Source organism: Gymnoscopelus braueri (genome assembly GCF_963280865.1).
Source record: "Gymnoscopelus braueri genome assembly, chromosome: 15".
Classification (NCBI taxonomy): domain Eukaryota; kingdom Metazoa; phylum Chordata; class Actinopteri; order Myctophiformes; family Myctophidae; genus Gymnoscopelus; species Gymnoscopelus braueri.
The window spans coordinates 28,861,045-28,880,613 of NC_137620.1; the positions used below are offsets into that span (position 1 = coordinate 28,861,045).

Consider the following 19,569-nt stretch of genomic DNA (forward strand, 5'->3'; position numbering starts at 1 on the left):
AGATGTACTATCTTTACCAAGACATTTAAATGAGTCCACTTATGATATATTGGAATGCCAGTTCAAGAGTATATTTGAATGTGTCATTATGGAAAGCCAGTACATGGTATTATTATATGTTATGTAACTTGAATGACTTTTAATAACTTACATGTTTGCAACTTGTAGTTGGCATACTGGTAATGAATGTTTCTATGGTAGTCTTTGTATCGTCAGGACTTACTTACCTGTTTAGAGATTTATATTTTCATAAATGTTGTACTTACATTTTGTTACAGAGTTGTTTAACTGGAATTCTAACAGGAAAAAAATGTCTGAAGCAATATGAAGTAGTGTGTATGCATCGTTTGTATGAAACATTTTAATGTAATAAAATGGTTCGCTTTTTGCCTCCACGTCACTGCCTCGGGTATGTCATTTGTGTCTGCAAGTCACAAGTCTGACAGCAAGACACTGACATTTTGTTTCCGCTTTTAGACATGAAGGTATTTACCGTACTGTTTTTGGCTTCTACCTGAGTGAGTGACTCATGTGAACAACAACAGGTAGGGAGGAATTTAGGTTGATGTCATCTTTTTTATGCAGTTCAACACATGTAGCCTACAGTAGACCTTTTTGGCAGCCATATTAACACAAATAGTTGTATAATGTTACTTCCTTTACAGGTGTTACCAATGATACTAATTAACACTCAAATGAGTTTAATTAATTGTTCAAATTAGTGTAACAGTCATTCCAGTGAGCTAACCAACTAACTAGGCTATTTTAAGAAGAAAAGCAAATGTTCTGCCCATGACGTGAGCCATTATCCACCTGGGAGGCAAACTGGAGTCGGATGTTTGGTGTTTGACAGCTCATGAACAAATAATATTTTTTTAAGGATTGATTGCGACCTTTCCCAGATTATCAGTTGAGGAAAATAAAAGAAGCCATTATACTTGTTTCTGATCTAGTGTTTTTCGATGTGCACACTATAATTCAATTGAGGTATCGACGCAGAGCACAGAGCAAGTTTCTGACTAGAGAGTATTGGCAGTCATCGTGAGAATTGGTTGACACGCATGTCTCACAATGACAGTGTATACTTATTGCACAGTCAGAAATGTACGCTATGCTTTTAAGATTCCTCATTAAAATTATACAGGGTGCACAAGACCGCAGGAAGAAACCATGTATGATACGTCTTCTTTTGTTTTCCTGCACCACTATGATTTTACACAGGTCGCAAACATTGAAAAATAGTGTTTATTCTTATACACTTGTCCACTCAGCTCTTATGCACTTCATCAAACATTTGGCTCCTTTTTGTCTGCCAGGGGGAATAAGCTCTATGCACAGCAGCCATATTGGAAAGAAATTGGGCCTCTTCCTTACTTCCTTCACATGTGTTACCGATGATAGTAAAGAAGACTCTGTCCCATTTCGTGTAGCACAGTCGTTTTAATTTCAAGGACCCCCATAACTCAGAGTGTACAAATGGAACAAATGCACCCGTTCCATTTCTCAGAGTTACACAGCCCTAAGTGGCCATTTGGAACTCCCTCAAGGAACCATGAGGGTCCCTGGACCGCAATTGGAAGGCAGAGTCTTTCCAGTGAGCCAGCATGCACAATATCAGCACCCTGAACAGCACCTTCATTGGTATCATTGTTAACACCCATGGAGGAAGTAAGGAAGACGCCCAATTTCTTCTTTACATGGCCTTGGAGACAATCTACACAATAGCCCCACCATGCCTCTGTTTGGCCTGATCAACCATAATTAGTACCACTGGTAACTAAGGCTGGGCGATATGACCTCAAATCAGTATCACAAATATTCAATCTTCTGCCTTGATTGCGATTAATGAGCGATTATAAAAACATCAATGAAAAGATTGTGAAAATAACAGATCTAAGTTGTGAGCTTGTAGATCGTCTAATTTAGCTATTTTTGACAACAATACAGGGTTTGAAGTGGTTAATCAGACTAATCAATTTAGACGATTATTTAAAAAATAATCTATTAAATTAGTTTGTGTTGATTCGTTAAAAAAGAAAAGACCCTTGCTTCTTCATTATTCTATTATATTTTCGGTTAATTACCCAGCCTTATGGTAACACCAATTTACGTCAATATGGCTGCCATGAAAAAGGCCTACTGCATACAGTATAGAATATGGATGCTGCTGGGGTTCAAGGGGTTAACCAGCGGGTCTGTTTCCTTGAGTGAGAAAATACTGATAGATGTTGACAGCCTCTGTTGACCTCAGGTTGACACATATCTCACACACACACACACACACACACACACACACACACACACACACACACACACACACACACACACACACACACACACACACACACACACACACACACACACACACACACACACACACAAATACATAAAGTCCACAACAGCACACAAACACCTCTCTTTCTCCATTTACTGAAAACACAGATGTAAAAATGATTTGACGGGCCAGTAATTGCTCTCTCTGTGCCTGACACGGTGAACCAGACAAGCGTGCCAAATATTTTTCCTACACCGGCTGACTTTGTCATTATAATTAGGCAAGGCATGCACAGAACACCTGGATTGTCAAACTGTCACTTGCACTGCACACATACACGTATAGTACACACACAACACAAGCGCATGCAAGGCAAGGTAAACCCATCTGGGAAGGGAAGCAGCAGTGATTGGCCAATAAAGCCTGTTGCTTCGGGAAACCCTTTTAATTTCCCTATGGATTCGCTCCAAGCTTGTGCGTGTGTGTGTGTGTGTGTGTGTGTGTGTGTGTGTGTGTGTGTGTGTGTGTGTGTGTGTGTGTGTGTGTGTGTGTGTGTGTGTGTGTGTGTGTGTGTGTGTGTGTGTGTGTGTGCGTGTGTGCGTGTGTGTGTGCTGTCTCCACGGCAACCGGCAGCAGTTCCAGAGAGCCGGTGGCAGGCAGGCATGGCCACGCCCTTCATTGTAATGATGGTGAGCTCATGTCTGTTGGCTGGTAACGCTGCCTCGGTCCTTATGACAACAAGGCCGGCCCAGCACACATTCCACCTGCAGCCCCAGCACACACACAGCCATGTCATTACCGCATACACTTGTTTGTTCACCACATGAATGGTGTCCCTATACTGTGGGGCAAACGTTCTGGTTCTGCCAAAATAGAATAGCAGATCTACAAACTCATAATAGCGTGTCAATTAGGAAAACATTCAGGTTGGGGATTAGGCATTTAGACTGGTTTATGGGTTTGGGGTTAGAGATTTCCCTATTTTATACTTAGTCGTGAGGTGACGTGAAACATCGAAAAATTGCTTGTAGCTCGACTATTTATCAGCCATTTTTCAGCTATTTTCAATGCTGTCCTACATTTCCTATGTCCTCACAAGTATAGTAATACGCAATATGCAACACCACCACACAGCCATATAATTAATGCACGTGTTTGTTCACCACATGAATCCTAGCGTCCCTACAGGGTGGTGAACGTTGTGAGCTTGTAGATTGGCTATTTCCATGAATATATTTAGTGTACAGTAAAAACAGGAGGGGGCCTATAGTATAATAGCCCTGGGGTCTCTGCTAAGCTAGTACAGTAGGGTTCAAGTGGTTAAACAGTAGGACTCACTTGAGAACAAAGTGTATGTGTGTGTGTGTGTGTGTGTGTGTGTGTGTGTGTGTGTGTGTGTGTGTGTGTGTGTGTGTGTGTGTGTGTGTGTGTGTGTGTGTGTGGCCTGCAATACTGTAGGTACAGTATGACATTGCCTCTTATTTGCCCATAGCTTAAAATAACCACTTACTTCATTGTTGATGGCATTTACTGCCCTCCTTTCGTCATTGTTATCTCTATCCCATCCTTGCATTTTACAACCTGTATTTTCAGCAGCAGGATAGGCTTTGAGTCACCCTTCTCTCTCTCTCTCTCTCTCTCTCTCTCTCTCTCTCTCTCTCTCTCTCTCTCTCTCTCTCTCTCTCTCTCTCTCTCTCTCTCTCTCTCTCTCGCTTTCTATCTCTCTCTGTCTCTTTTTGTCTGTCTGTCTGTCTGTCTGCCTGTCTGTCTCTCCCTATCTCCATCTCTCCCCCACCCTCCCTCCCTCCCTCCCTCCCTCTCCCTCTCTCTCTCTCTCTCCCTCCCCCTCCCTCCCTCTCCCTCTCCCTCTCTCTCTCCCTCTCCCTAGCAGGCCAGATTAAGCCAACCAAGACTAAACACATTAATCTTGCCGGCAGGTGAAGTTTTAATGGAAGCACTGCCCTATACCTATCTCTCCACCTGAGAAAGAAAAGCAATCCCCCTCCACACATCCTTGTTGATACCAGAAACTGTCTCACAAACACCTGCATTACGTTTACAATGCGCGTGCACACATGCATGCACACACACACACACACACACACACACACACACACACACACACACACACACACACACACACACACACACACACACACACACACACACACACACACACACACACACACACACACACACACACACACACACACACACACACACACACCTTGCCTTTGTTTGATTATGTAAAAGCCCTGACGGAACGTGGAATGTTTACAAAGGGCATTGACACCAATTCTGGGCTACACCAAGACAAAGCTGACATTCTTACAAGCTGATCTACTCCCAGCCATGTGACGACTGTGCCTGTGAAGAATTGGGTAGACATCAAGTTGCCGGTTAGTACAAAGCGTAGAAATCTACAGCGCTGTGTCGAGGCTGGGCAAAGTAAAACACAATCATTTGGGGTAATTAACAGGCCATTTGGACGGCGTATAGTGTTGTTCCTCTCCACAGGTCACAGCTGCCCCAGAACAGGCCCTGTTGGGAGACATAGCTTGCTACAGGCCCTCGGCCTAATTCGCCCTATAGCATGCTGGAAGGAAACGCGTATGTGTGTGTGTGTGTGTGTGTGTGTGTGTGTGTGTGTGTGTGTGTGTGTGTGTGTGTGTGTGTGTGTGTGTGTGTGTGTGTGTGTGTGTGTGTGTGTGTGTGTGTGTGTGTCAGTGGTGGAAAAAATACTGACATGTTTTACTTAAGTAAAAGTATCAATACCACAATGTAGACGTACTCTGTTACAAGTAAAATGCCTGTGTTCAAAATGTTACTTGAGTAAAAGTACAAAAGTATTGGCATCAAAATATACTTATAGTACCAAAAGTAAAAGTACTAAAATGTTTGAAAATAGCAGATCTACAAGCGTTGTGAGCTAAAGTGGTTAATGTATGTTTTATAATATAACAATTTATATCTGCAAAGTAACTAGTAACTAAAGTTTTCAAATACTTGTAGTGGAGTAAAAGTACAATATTTGCCTCTGAAATGTAGTGGAGCAGAAGTAAAATTAAAGAAAATTGGAAATACTCCAGTAAAGTAAAAATACCTACTTAGTTACTTTACACCACTGCCTGTTGGGAGACATAGCTTGCTACAGGCCTCGGCCGTAATTCGCCCTAAAGCATGCTGGGAGGAAACGCGTATGTGTGCCTGCGTGCGTGCGTGCGAGCGTGTCTAACCCATCTGTGGATCTATTGCTCTGTTTTGATGTGGAGTGAGCTGTAGGAAACGTAGAAGCGTGTGGTAGGTCAAAGAGATTACAGCGACCACTGTGTGCACTGCTGCTGCGTTGACACATCTGGGGCTTTGGGCAGAGACGCAGAGGTCGCAAATGGAACGCAGCGTGGGCTACGCACTCGCGGCACTCCTGCCAAATGGGTAACGCGGATATGGAGCCATGCACGCGATGGGAGGGGGATGTAATGTGTAGTGACAAAAAAATGGAAAAATGGAAGATGTTTCTTCTGTTCCAGGGGGTGCCCAGCTAAAGTAGTTAATAAAACATCACAATCATTTTAACCTCTTCATCCATTTATGTTTTGGCTATTCAAAAACAGCCAATCTACAAGCTCAAATCGCCCCTAAAGCATGCTGAGAGGAAATGCGTGTGTGTGTGTGTGTGTGTGTGTGTGTGTGTGTGTGTGTGTGTGTGTGTTTGTGTGTGTGTGTGTGTGTGTGTGCGTGCATGCGTGCGTGCGTGTGCTGCAGTTTGTACATTTGCCACTTTTGAAATGTTTTGAAAAATATAGAGACAAACAAATTGCACTGTGTTGATTGATTGACTGATTGGTTGATTGAATACTTCATTAACAGTTTGCAAAAAAAGCACAGAGGGACAGTTTCATACAAAAGGATGCTAAAGGGATAACCCAAGAAAGCCTTACGGCTTGTTTCCATTGGGGTCCTGAGAGTGTGCAGTGCAAATGACAGGAACCCCCTCTTCTGGGGGTCCCAGGCACAAAACATTTTCAGATGGGGGACCGCGGCCAAACACATTTGGGGGTGCTTGGCACGAAAAAGTTTGAGAACCACTGCTTTACATCTCTTCCTTTCTCCTGCCACCGTCTCAGAGTTTCATTCTGATCCTGTTAAAGAGCCTTTTTGCAGGAGTCAGGCAGCAACAATAATGAGGTGCCAACGGCGGCAGACTCTTTGAAGGTGTCTGGAAGGGGCCTGTTTAACATCTCACGTGTCTCATTGTTGTTGTCTTGGTGTCTGTGCCAAGTTGATGACCGCCATCCCTGTCGACCGCAGTGAGTGGAAAAACATCTCGGGTGTCATGAGAAGAAAATCTGATATTCTGTTTCTGTCTTTCCACACACAGTGTCTGAACACACACTACAGCGCACACTGACAAACCAACAGTAACATCATGGGCTCAGTTCCAGACCCAAAAACACGTTCATATATGACAATAATGCTCACTTGCTTGCTCACGCGCACACACACACACACACACACACACACACACACACGCACATACACACACAACAACAATAATAAGTAATACTGTCCAGGGCAGTCCAGTCAAAATAAGACTATGAAACTTGAACCAGAAGAAACAGTGAATATTTATTCTATATAATAAATGTTTTGGTTTATTCCTATTTTAATCTTGGTTGTTCTATCTGCTCTTACCTGTATCTGTCCTGTGTTGATGTTGTTTTCATGCCTACTGCAGTGCTTCTATGATAGCTGCATTTCCCATGGGGATCAAAAACATACTATTATGTTTTCCTTTTTTTTGTCATATATTGATTATGTGATTTTTAATGAGCATGCTTGATTCAAATGTATTCTGTGTGAACTTATGTCAACTGAACAACTTTCCTCTTTCATTTTCCTTTTTATCCTGCTGACATCACTGTTTCAGGTGTCAGATCTTTGGTTCTTACTTCAGAAGAGAACATGGATAGGTTTTTGCACGTGAACCTGACTATTATTGACTAAAGGAATAATGTATTTTTAAACTGAAAACTGATACTGTGTCTAATACTGTCCTACTTACAGCGTACTAATTCAATAAAACAAGCTTGGAAGTTTATCTTCCATTCATTTCAGTCGAAAGCACAGGGCTAGATCGGACCAAATTTGATATAGGTGCGTATTCCAGTTTAAGGATACAAAATAAATTGCCTGGTTATGTAAACAGTAAAACAGGTTGTGACAGACTGTCATCTCTTCCGTAGTCATTTGTCTATCTGATCATGCCTGACTGCAACCATACAAAAAAAGGTTCCCTCTACTTCTTGCCTATGCAAATGTTGGGACCGTGTTTTTTGTTTTGTTTAGTTTGTTTTGCCTGTACAGCATACACATCACTCCTGTTTTGGTTCTATTGCATTGGCTAACAGTGAGTGAGATTTAGCAATAATTTATTTTTTAAATCTTACCTTTAGTTTTTAAAGCCCTTGATGGATTAGCCCCACAATACATCACTGATCTGCTAACACCACTTTCTGCCCCCAGGTCACTTAGGTCATCCTTTCAACAGCCTCTTTCAGTTCCCCTAACACTAGCCTGTTATTATAATATTCACAACATGATGTAATGTTGTTTGTTTTATTGTTTTTCTTAACCTTGAATTTTAGCCTACATTTTTTTTAGATTTCATCGTTTTGATAAGAATCATGTGTTTTAAACTTGCTTTTGTGGATGAGGATATATTATGACCATCATGTCATTGTTGGTAATCCATGATCGGAAAGCACTTTAGTTTAGTCTGTTAAGACACATGAGTTAATTTAAAATGTGCTATATAAATACAGATGACTTGACATGACTATACTGTTGTTTCTTTTGTAAATTAACGCCCTACTTGATCATACTACAGCATCACAAAAAAGCATCAAAAATAGCAGATCCACAAGCTTGTAGATCAGCAATTTTTTGCTATTTTTGAATCCTGAAAAGTAACAGCTTTGGATGGGTTTCCAACTGACAGAGATGATAGGAAAATAAAAAAATATGCTTTATATGGACAAGGAGGTTGTAGAGATGTTGGGGATTTGGAAACAACTTGATCAGACTCAGCTCACTGTGTCTGACTGGAAGCAGAGGCAGGCCAACTATGTTTACAAAGGTTGAGTCTTAATCCCATAGTCTGGCGGGACAGTCACACTGTGATTGGCTAGTGTCCAAAATGCTCTGCACACATTAATATTGAAACTATACGGTGTATATATATCTATATATGACTATATCTATATCTATATCTATATATATATATATATATATATATATATATATATATAAGAAGAATTATGGGGGGGAAATACTATATATATACTTTTTTCTTTTAAACTATTGTTAAAGTACACATTTGCATTAGAGCAGAGGTCTTCAACAGGGGGTCCGCGACCCCTAGGGGGTCCACGGAGGTACTGCAGGGGGTCCGCGAAATTGTTGTTTGATAAAACAATATTTTTGTTTGAAAAAAAAAAAAATCCCCCCAAAATGTCAAATTGTCTTTAAACATAACATGAATCCATAGCAAACAGATAAATGGAGGCAGAATGCACAATAACATGGTATGTTTATACATATTTTGTAGAGAATTTTTATTTTGCACACCTACTGGGGCAGGTGCGTATAGGAGCAGGCAATATAAAACACAAATTTATACATAAACATACAGTATGTGGTACTGGTAGCCCCCCCTACCCTACGAGGTAGGGGGTCCCTGCTCCATCTACCCGTCAGTTTGGGGGTCCCTGGCCTGAAAAGGTTGAAGACCCCTGCATTAGAGTGTGCGTGTGCGTGCGTGCGTGAGTGCCACGCATGCGTGTGTGTGGTGCGTGTGCTTGCATGAGTGCATGTGTGCGTGAGTGCGTGCGTGCGCGTTCCTAAAACTTCACTTGCCATAACAAACATAACAGTCAGCGCGACACCGGCCCCGTCTCTACGGGCTATGGGATAGAGCTATAACATCACCCAACGGCTATTCAAATGAAATGGTAGACATGGGACTCTCTCCGCAGTGAGTCACGGGGGGAACAGTCTGCTTGTAGCTTTTTACACTACTGAACTACACACACACACACACACACACACACACACACACACACACACACACACACACACACACACACACACACACACACACACACACACACTCACACACAGCAACAACATGACGGCTCCACTGTTCCCTGTGTTCAGGAGCACCGACTCTTGTCGTTTCTGTTAACTTCAAACGGACTATTTATAGGCTACTAGTGAACTTTATAAATGACAACTTCAAACGGACTACTAAATGAACTTTATAGATGACAACTGAAGTTATCCGTGACTTTTTGATACCTAGGGCAAAGTGCCACACCTTTGCTTAAAGCCAACAGGTAAGTTGAAACAACATCATCTCTCATTCTCTTTCTCTCTCTCTCTCTCTCTCTCTCTCTGCTTTCTCTTGTTAAAGCAGGTTTATTATTAATAGTGTGTTGTTACAGTCGTATTATAGCCTGATAATAATCATGTGTGATTCACAGCAACAGTATAGGCTTTAGGCTACATGTGGACAGAGTCTGGAGGACACCTGTTCCACATCATGGGAGAATATAGAGTTATTATTATTCCTGAAGTAAACAGAAACTTAAAGGCTATTAGTAGTTGTGGTGGAAAAAGTGCTATTGTTTTTTTTAAATATATCAATACTGCAATATAGAAGTACTCTGTTAAAACAAACGACAAGTAAAAGTCCGGAATTCAAAATTTACTTAAGTGAAAGTGTAAAAGTATTGGTATCAAAATGTACTTAAAGTACCAAAAGTAGAAAGTACTCATTATGCAGCATGTCCCATTTCACAAGTTTGCAAATGTATAAAATGTATTCAAAACTTTTTTAAATAGCAGATCTACAAGCTCACAATGCGTTGCGATGTGACACATTGTGAGCTCGTAGATCTGCTATTTTCAAATGGCCGAAATATATATAGTGGTTATTAATATATGTTTTGTAATAATAATCAAAATCTACAAAGTAACTTGTAACTAAAGTTTTCAAATAATTGTTATGGAGTACAAGTAGAATATTTGCCTCTGAGATGTACTGGAGTAGAAGTAAAAGTAGTGAAAATTGGAAATACTCCAGTAAAGTAAAAAATACCTCAAAATTGTACTTAAGTACAGTACTTGAGTAAATGTACTTAGTTACGTTACACCACTACCTGATAATAATAATGTGTGATTGAATTCACAGCAACAGTAGAAAGTTTAGTCTACAGGTGCAGTCACCAGCTCTGGACACCTGTTGTTCCACATGGGAGAATAGTGTTATTATGACTATTATGACTCATATCTGTATTCATGTTTACTGGAAAACTAACAAATTAACAAACAAACAAACTACTAACTAACAAACAAACAAACATACAGAATACAGGCTAACTTGTTGGCCAACAAGTGCAGCATGCACTTGTTGGCCCCTCTCCGTGTGTGATATTTAAGCTAGGAAAGAGAGAGAGGTTTCTTCTATATGGCATATGGCAGCCATGTCCAGAATGGTCACCATATACCTCCCAACAGATTGCAAATAGGTAGGTGCGGTTAATGGGAGAGAATGGTTTGGCTTGGCTGGTCAGCCAGTTCATTGCGCTTGCAGGTGTGTGTGTGTGTGTGTGTGTGTGTGTGTGTGTGTGTGTGTGTGTGTGTGTGTGTGTGTGTGTGTGTGTGTGTGTGTGTGTGTGTGTGTGTGTGTGTGTGTGTGTGTGTATGTATACACATGTACACAGCTAGTCTGTACCTGTGTACATGGCCTTGGGCAGTGTTTGTATTTCCAAGGAGAGGAACTGTCCTGGGTCGATGCTTTTCTGTTGCTGTTTGACTGCAGCGAGCATACTACAGCAGTGTTTCTCAAACTTTTTTTTTTACAGGACCTAAGGGCTTAAATACCCCCAAATGTATGTATTTGGCCGTGGGGACCCCCATCTGAAAATGTCTTGTGCAGGGACCCCAGAAGAGAAGATTTATGTAAAAAAATATAAAAAGAAAATATATAGGCCTATATTTCAACATTTTTGATATTTTTTCAAAAATAGCAGATGTAAAAGCTCGCAGCGCTGTGCTTGTAGATGAATAGCCAACACATAAATGTATAAAGTAGTTCATATGATTGTGATGCTATGTTAACAACTTTTGCTTGGGACCTCCTGGAATCCCCCAAGGACCCCTGGGGGTCCCCGGACCCCACTTTGAGAACCACTATACTATACAGTATACGTGATGGACTCAGCCAAATTCAAAGTTAAGCAAGTTGTTCATCACAGAATAGAAAACTAACACCACTTTACAATCAGTGGTTCAACAGTTACTCAAACTAATCGATAATCGGTTATAAAAACAATACAAAACAAAACAAAGCTCGATGATCAATCATTTAATAAAATAATCGATTCATTATCAATCCTTATCTTGAGCATGTCAAAAAGCTTTTAAAAAGTTGTTAAAATTGCCGATCTACAAGTTCAGCTATTTTAAATATCTTTGCACGACACCGTTGTGCGATGAAGTTTAAAACAATTCTCCAGATTATTCCGTTAATTGAAAAAGTAATGGATAGAATAATCGCAGAGGAAAATATCGATATTTGCAGCCCTAGTGTAGGCCTACTTATCTTAACTTCCAAATAGATATTGTATTATTATATTACAGTTCCCACCTAGCTTGTAGCATTGAAGGTGTTTTAACAATACTATATTTGCCTATGTCTAGTAGTATCACTCCTCCTTGCATGTACTGTAGCCCAGTGATTCTCAACCTGTGGGTCGGGGACCACCGGTGGGCCGCGAGGGTATTGCAAGTGGGCCCCCAAATAATTGGCAAAACACTAAGATTTTAATGACACTAACGTTGAAAATGACATGGGATGTTTGTCTGTAAAACCTTGAAAAATGAGTTTTCATTTTGATACAGATAAATATACTGTGATAGTTCCCTTGATCCAAGCCAGAACGCAATCGATTGATTGATCATCAAAATAAATGCGGCCCACCTACCTGATTATTGGGTGGGCAAGCGTATGCTTTTGAGATTTTCAAGTGGGCCCTGACCCAGAAAAGGTTGAGAACCACTGCTGTAGCTTTAATACTAATGACACAAAAACGATGACGTTAGACGTTTGACGATGACGTTTTATTCAAATCCTCCCTGTTCAGATTTGGACGGACAGAATACAAAGATGTACTGTGTAACTACTACAGTACTAACACACTTGGCTGTTCTCTGTCATATACAGGCCTATACAGTATATTTAATTTGCCATTACATAAATGTTTGGAGTTCTTGGGTCAGAACACAGCCAGCGGCTGATACACAAGGCACGTTTGTTTGCTGATCGAAACCACGAAGAGGAGGAGACCACTTCTGATAAGTGTGTGCGTGTGCGTGTGTGTGTGTGTGTGTGTGTGTGTGTGTGTGTGTGTGTGTGTGTGTGTGTGTGTGTGTGTGTGTGTGTGTGTGTGTGTGTGTGTGTGTGTCTGTGACTGTGACTGTGTGTTGGGTAATCTAGACTAGGGTAGAGAGGTTGTTTTGATCCAAATACATACTGCCCTAGGCTATGTAAAAATGATGATTGGATGGTACACAACACTCACAAACACATGTATTCTCTCTCTCTCTCTCTCCCCCTCTCTCTCTCCCTCTCTCTCCGAGTTTCGGGGACAGCATTCCTAATAAGAACGATAGATCACGTATAGCCTATAACTCGTTCATAATGGAAGACTGGCTGGCTTCATATAATCACTACAGTAAATCATATATATATCTTGCCAAAAATAGCAGGTCTTCCTCTGCCATGGTCAAGATTAGAGAACAGATCAAACCTGGAGATGCCTTATCCTTCCTCCTATTATGTGTATGTGATTTCTCCAGAGACTGTCCCTTGATGGGAATGGATTTTTTGTAATGCTTCGGTCACCATGACAGCCTGGTCTCCATGGATACGGCCACCCACCGTGCAGGCAGAGCTCCACCTGGCTTGTACCTGGTTTATTCAAATGATTGATCCTGTTAACCCATTCGATCCAGGAACGCATCTGTGTAACCACTTTAACCATTATTTTTATACTTTTGCTATTCAAAAATAGCAAATATACAAGCTCATTGGGCGGCGCTACGAGCTTGTAGATCTATAGAAAAATCGTGACATTTGTGCAAATCTTTGAATATATATATTTAAATTTTTTACTCAAATCTTTGCTTCTGGGGGGTCCCTGGAACAACATATTTTGAAATGGGGGTCCGTGGTCAAATACAAAGATTTGAGTTAAACATTTTCGCTTTAAAAAAATATATATCCAAAGATTTGCACAAATCTTCCACGATTTTTCAAAGAAAATGCAGATTTTCAAGCTATATTTCAAGCTATCTGCTATTTTTGAATAGCCCAAAGTATAAAATAATGGTTAAAGCGGTTAAAATCTAAAATGACAGATGCTTTCCCGGTCTCAATGGGTTAATGGGCTCCAGAGCTCAGGGCAGCTCATGGAGCACGTTGGTCAATTGCAAACTCAATACAAAATGAAGACAGAGAGCTGAAAGGTTGTTACACTGTCTCTACAACGCATTTTGGGAACCAATTTAACCACTTAAAACCCTATATCGTCGCTGTCAGGTGGAAACCTCATATCTCCAAAATTGTTACTTTTCAGGATTCAAATGAAGAAATCAACAAAAGTATCAGATCTACAAGCTTTGTGTGACGCTCTAGTATGATCAAGTGCAGGTCGTTCAAGTTAAGATATAGAGATAAGAGGTTTCTGCCCGACAACAACGATATGCTTAGTTGACCAGATTTCCCCAGGGATCTGTACAAGGCCCCCTCATTTCTTTCCCTCTACACTAAATATCTTGTGGTAGCTTATAGTGTCACGTCATAGGCTACTAGGCTAGCACTACATAAAAAGGCTGGCTTATCAAAGCTTTGCTACATTTACAAGTGTTGGTTTCGATGAATAGTTTTTGGTGTTAATAGTACAGTAAGTGGTATCTGGTTTGGTTAGATTATCATCTCTAATGGAGGTTGTTAAGAGCAGGACAAGGAAACGTGTGGGAAAAAAAATATTCTTTTGCCACTTGAGTGATATTGTAACAATGTCATTGACCTTTCAGATACATTTATAAAAGCTACAAAGTTGATAAGGCGCCCAAATTGAAGGCCTTATCAGATGTGGCTGTTTCCTCCTCAGCAGGGGAATGCATGGGGTCATACTGTACAGAGAGCTAACAACTTCCTTGAGTTCCTTGAATAATGGCTTTGTTTCCACTTGTTGCTGTTGACCCAAAACCCAAACCTCAATCCCCCAAATAAAGTATGTAAGTAGCAGTATTTAGCATGATGGAATGGGGCTGCTCATGAGACTTGGCCTGCTCCATTATTGTGTGGTTTGTACCAGTGGTTCTCAAAACCTTTCATGTCAAAGACCCCCAAATTAATGTATTCAGCCGCGGACACCCCATCTGAAAATATTTTGTGCCAGGGACCCCCCAGTGTTTTAAAAAAAGATTTTCCATTACATTCAAGATGTTTTTTAAATTAGGAACCAAATTGACCCTTATGGGTCTGTAACTCTGATAGTAATGGTTCCATTTGTACACTATCAGAGTTAAAACGACACCACAAAGTGACGCGCTGTGAGCTTGCATATCTGCTATTTTTGATTAGCCAACGTATAAATGGATAAAGTGGTTAGAATGATTATGATGCTGAATTAAGCAGCACCTTGCTACATTGTTTTGAAAGGCGCTTTATACCCCACTTCGAGAACCACTCCTATACACAGTCAAGTCTGGAGTGTTAATTTCACTGTGAGAGTGTGAAACGTGACCCGTTGGGGGGCCCCGTTTTAAAGTTAAATTAACAATCCAAATGTTATTGTGTACCAGAGAGAAACAAGAAGCAAGACTACTAGTGTATGTGGTATATGTAATGGGTAATGCACAGTGCTCATTATTGGAAAATATAACCCTGACAGAGGGTTCCTGCTTAGTGAAGGGATTGATTTTCCAATAATGACTGGCTCACTGTACTGTATTATCCTGCTTACTACTGTATGTAACTAAATCAATGAGTCGACAGGAAATACTGATTTCTTTTTTGAATGCAGTATTTAACCAAAGCCATGTAATAAGTACGTACTGTACGTACTGTAAAGCAGTCATGGTACGAGTCCAAGGGTACGGCTATCAGGGTCCACTTTAACTCCCCATGAAAGACAGTAAAAGAAAAGTCAACTATAGGCCTAACTATTATTTTCATAGTTAAGAAAACAATATTGACAATGATGTGAACAATTGCCAGTCGCATACTGTAGGCCATTGGTTCTCAAAGTGGGGTCCGGGGACCCCCAGGGGTCCTTGAGGGAGTTCCAGGGAGTCCCCAGCTAAATGAGAGATAGTTAGGAACCAAATTGACCCTTATGGGTCTGTAACTCAGAGAGTGTACAAATGGAACCAAATGGACCCATTTGTACACTCTCAGAGTTCAATTAACATTGATTTTACAATATGAATTGGGGTCCCAGAGATAGAAATGCCATTAAATGGGGGTCCGTAGCCTACTCCATGTCAAACTGAAATGAAATTAAAATGGTTGAGAATCACTGCTAGAGCCGTAAAAATAAGTGTCAATTTGGGGGTCCTTGATATGAAAAAGTTTGAGAACCACTGCTGTAGGCTGAATGGAAAGTAAAACAAATATATATACTGTATAATAATGCAGCGGCTGTGAATGATCCTTTTTTATATCAGTTTTCTTAAGCACTTAAACCCTATAATCTTCGTTGACCAGGGTCCCTCAGTGGTTCATCCGTGTCCCACTCCTTTTTGTCCTCTGCACCAAATCTCTTTGCCGAAAATAGCCGAACTACAAGCTCAGAACGCATTGCAACGCAATTTTGGGCCAATGTTTGTGTATTTTCTCCAAATGTTCACCTAATATGACATGCTCAGAATCGGGATGCTAGGGCTCATGTGTTTACAACAGGATTGCATAATGAATTGATTATTAATCCTATCAGCATTCAATGAATAAGTAGCCTTGAGAACCAATCGAGCCATGTGTCCCATAGACCAGGATAGAGGATACTGTCTCCTGTTTCTGTAGCGTGAGGCAGCTTGATGTACAGTACAAGTACACCCCCTGGACATAACGCTATATGTACTGTATGTCACAGGGACATTTTTAAAGTCTTCTCTGGTGTGACTTGGCCGGGGGTTGAACCCACAGCCTCCTTATCTCTGGGGGAAAACACTCTTAACCACAAGGTGACTGAGCTGGTGGCATTCAGTAAAAGGGAGCTCTAAAAGTGACCACACTGTACAATATTGTCCGTCTTAGTGCCGTGATGTCCCAGACACATTTTCCATATCGTAGCATAAACGTGGAAAAGTCGCTCACAGTAAGCATCTTGGGTCTTTCAGAGTGAAAGGGATAAGTCACATGTCTCTGTGTGCGAGGGGTGCGCGACTGTTCGTACACGTGTGTGAACAACATCATAGTTCACCACAGTCTCTGTGTGTCGTGTGTTTTTGCCTGTGTGTGTTGTGTTGGTCGCTGTGTGGGTCTTTGACTGAGGAATTGAGGAACACAGGAATTGACGCGTGTGTGTTTGAACGACACATCAGGCAGGGCTGGTTGATCCGCATGAAAATGTACAAAATTGGGAGATGAACAGGGGAAATCAGAAGCACAGCAAGAGAAAGGGTTAAAAGTATATTTTTTCACATCAGCTGTTCTTAAAATAACATAGTTGTGGATGACGGATTGGGAATAAAATCTGAGAATGTCTTCCTTGGCCTACTGCCACACACACGCACACGCAGACGCACACAGGGTTGAAAACATAATCTCCATCCTGGCCTTCAGCCTGGCAGAGATAAATAGCTTAACTACTTGAAAGCTACGTAATTCTGAAAGTACTAAAGCTACCCACAATCTAATGGAAACTGCCCAATGCTGTGTGTGTGTGTGTGTGTGTGTGTGTGTGTGTGTGTGTGTGTGTGTGTGTGTGTGTGTGTGTGTGTGTGTGTGTGTGTGTGTGTGTGTGTGTGTGTGTGTGTGTGTGTGTGTGTGTGTGTGTGTGTGTGTGTGTGTGTGCATGTGCGTGCGTGTGTGTTCAACCCACCAATTTCAACCAATACTATCACAACATCATCCGCCCCATCATCCAACCTTAAACTTTTAAGTGTAGCTAATTCTACGTGTTTGTTATGGTATCCCATTTCATTTCACCTGGACTTTAAAAGCCAAAACACGCAGGGAAACAAACACATGCCCACGATTAATACCCCAGGGAATTCCCAAACAACATTGGCACCATTGTTCTCAGCCCAGGGCATTTCAAAGGTCGGCATGCGCACAGGAGTAGATGTATAACGGATGAGGCACGCTGCAGACAGATTGAGGTGAAGAACCAGAGAGAAAAGGAGTATGAGAGGGATGTCAGACCAGTTAGCCAACTTTACCATCACCACACCCTCACAAGTCACCCACATGAATATGATCTCCCTTCTCACTGTCCCTACACACACACACACACACACACACACACACACACACACACACACACACACACACACACACACACACACACACACACACACACACACACACACACACACACACACACACACACACACACACACACACACACACACACACACACACACACACACACACAGACAGTGAGCTTGTAGATCGGCTATTCAAATAGGTATAAAATAGGGATAAAGTGGTTAATGTATGTTTTATAATGTATGCAGTTTTATAATGTAATAATGTATATCTCCAAAGTAACTAAAGTTTTCAAATAATTGTAGTGGAGTAAAAGTACAATATTTGCCTCTGAGATGTACAGTAGTGGAGTAGAAGTAAAAATATAGACAATTTGGAAATACTCCAGTAAAGTAAAAGTACCTCAAAATTGTAGTTAAGTAAATGTACTTAGCTACTTTACACCACTGTCACACACACACACACACACACACACACACACACACAAGAATAACGATGACTCTATAACTTAATAATGCCTTGCATAAGCTGGCCTTTCTGAAAGGCCTAGCAGAGATAAACCTGTGACAGAACAACAGTAGTGTTCTTGTCGGTTATGGCTCGGGTGTCTTTGTTCCACAGTCCACCAGAGGCCTGCCACAGAAAAGCAAGAGAATTCATATCTATGCCTCGAGCATCATCACTCCTCTAACAACGCCAGCCTGTCTCCTGTGTTCAATTACCGCGGACAGAAAGGACAGGGAGACGGGAGATTCGGTGATTTATTAGCGAAGCCCCAGTTTCACTTTGCAATGATCCCAAGCTGATGTTCCATTCTCTTGTGCGGTACATCGTATACTATGCCTCTATTTGGCTTTACTCGGTCGGTATGTGCAGTGTTTAGACCAGCAACTCAAACCACCAGTTGCACAGATATGGTGGACGGTTTTCACTTACAGGAGCACAACAACAACAACGACCCATATCAGATATGGTAGATGTTGGAACAGTATTGTGAGCACCTTATATTTCGTTTTTTGATCTGAGACAGAGAGACAGTTGATTAGGCAAGACAACAGCTATGGCATTTATACAGCCATTATCCTGAAAGAAAGGTAAACTATTGTGCACATACAACCCAATTCAGCCGAAATAACTACCAAAGGAACACATAATATATGCACACAATGAAAAATAAGCTTCCAATATTGAATTCAGGGCGGCTGTGGCTCAGGAGATAGAGCAGCCGTCTTGGAATCAGCAGGTTCCCGCGGCTCCACCTGGCCGCGTGTCAAAGTGTCCTTGAGCAAGACAATGAACTGCTCCAGGATGAGCAGGTTGGTGCCTAGCATGGTTTCCTCTGCCATCGGTGTGTGAATGTGAATGAGTGGATGTGAAATGCCTCGTAAAGTGCTTTGCAGAAAGGTGCTATATAAATGCAGTCCCTTTACCTATTTACGACAAAGCCGGATGCACCACGGTGGATTTGAACCCACATCCTCCGTGGTGGAGGGCAGGGACTTTACCACTGAACTTTAATATTGAGAGCTTATTTTTCAGTGTGCAGATAGTTCTTCCTTTTGAATCGATATATCCTGCCAGCTAAAGCCTTGACCTTTCTTACATTGAGCATTCATGGACTTCAGTATCTGCAGTAGATAGTATAATGTTAAGCTGTTGCCTTAAAATATTCTGTTGGAACCAGAATATGGTGGAATGGTGGAACATTGGACGTAATGTGAAAATGACC

At 41.4% G+C, this 19,569-nt stretch overlaps 1 protein-coding gene across 1 annotated transcript in view; it reads left to right on the forward strand.

Moving 5' to 3' along the window:
• Positions 1-9,418: 9,418 nt before the first annotated feature.
• LOC308101906 (uncharacterized protein) overlaps positions 9,419-19,569 on the forward strand; it is a 30,656-nt gene continuing 20,505 nt past the window's right edge. Inside the window, exon 1 of the mRNA XM_080451445.1 lies at positions 9,419-9,672. The gene's annotated coding sequence lies outside the window, so the exon portion shown is untranslated. The remainder of the gene's footprint in view (positions 9,673-19,569) is intronic.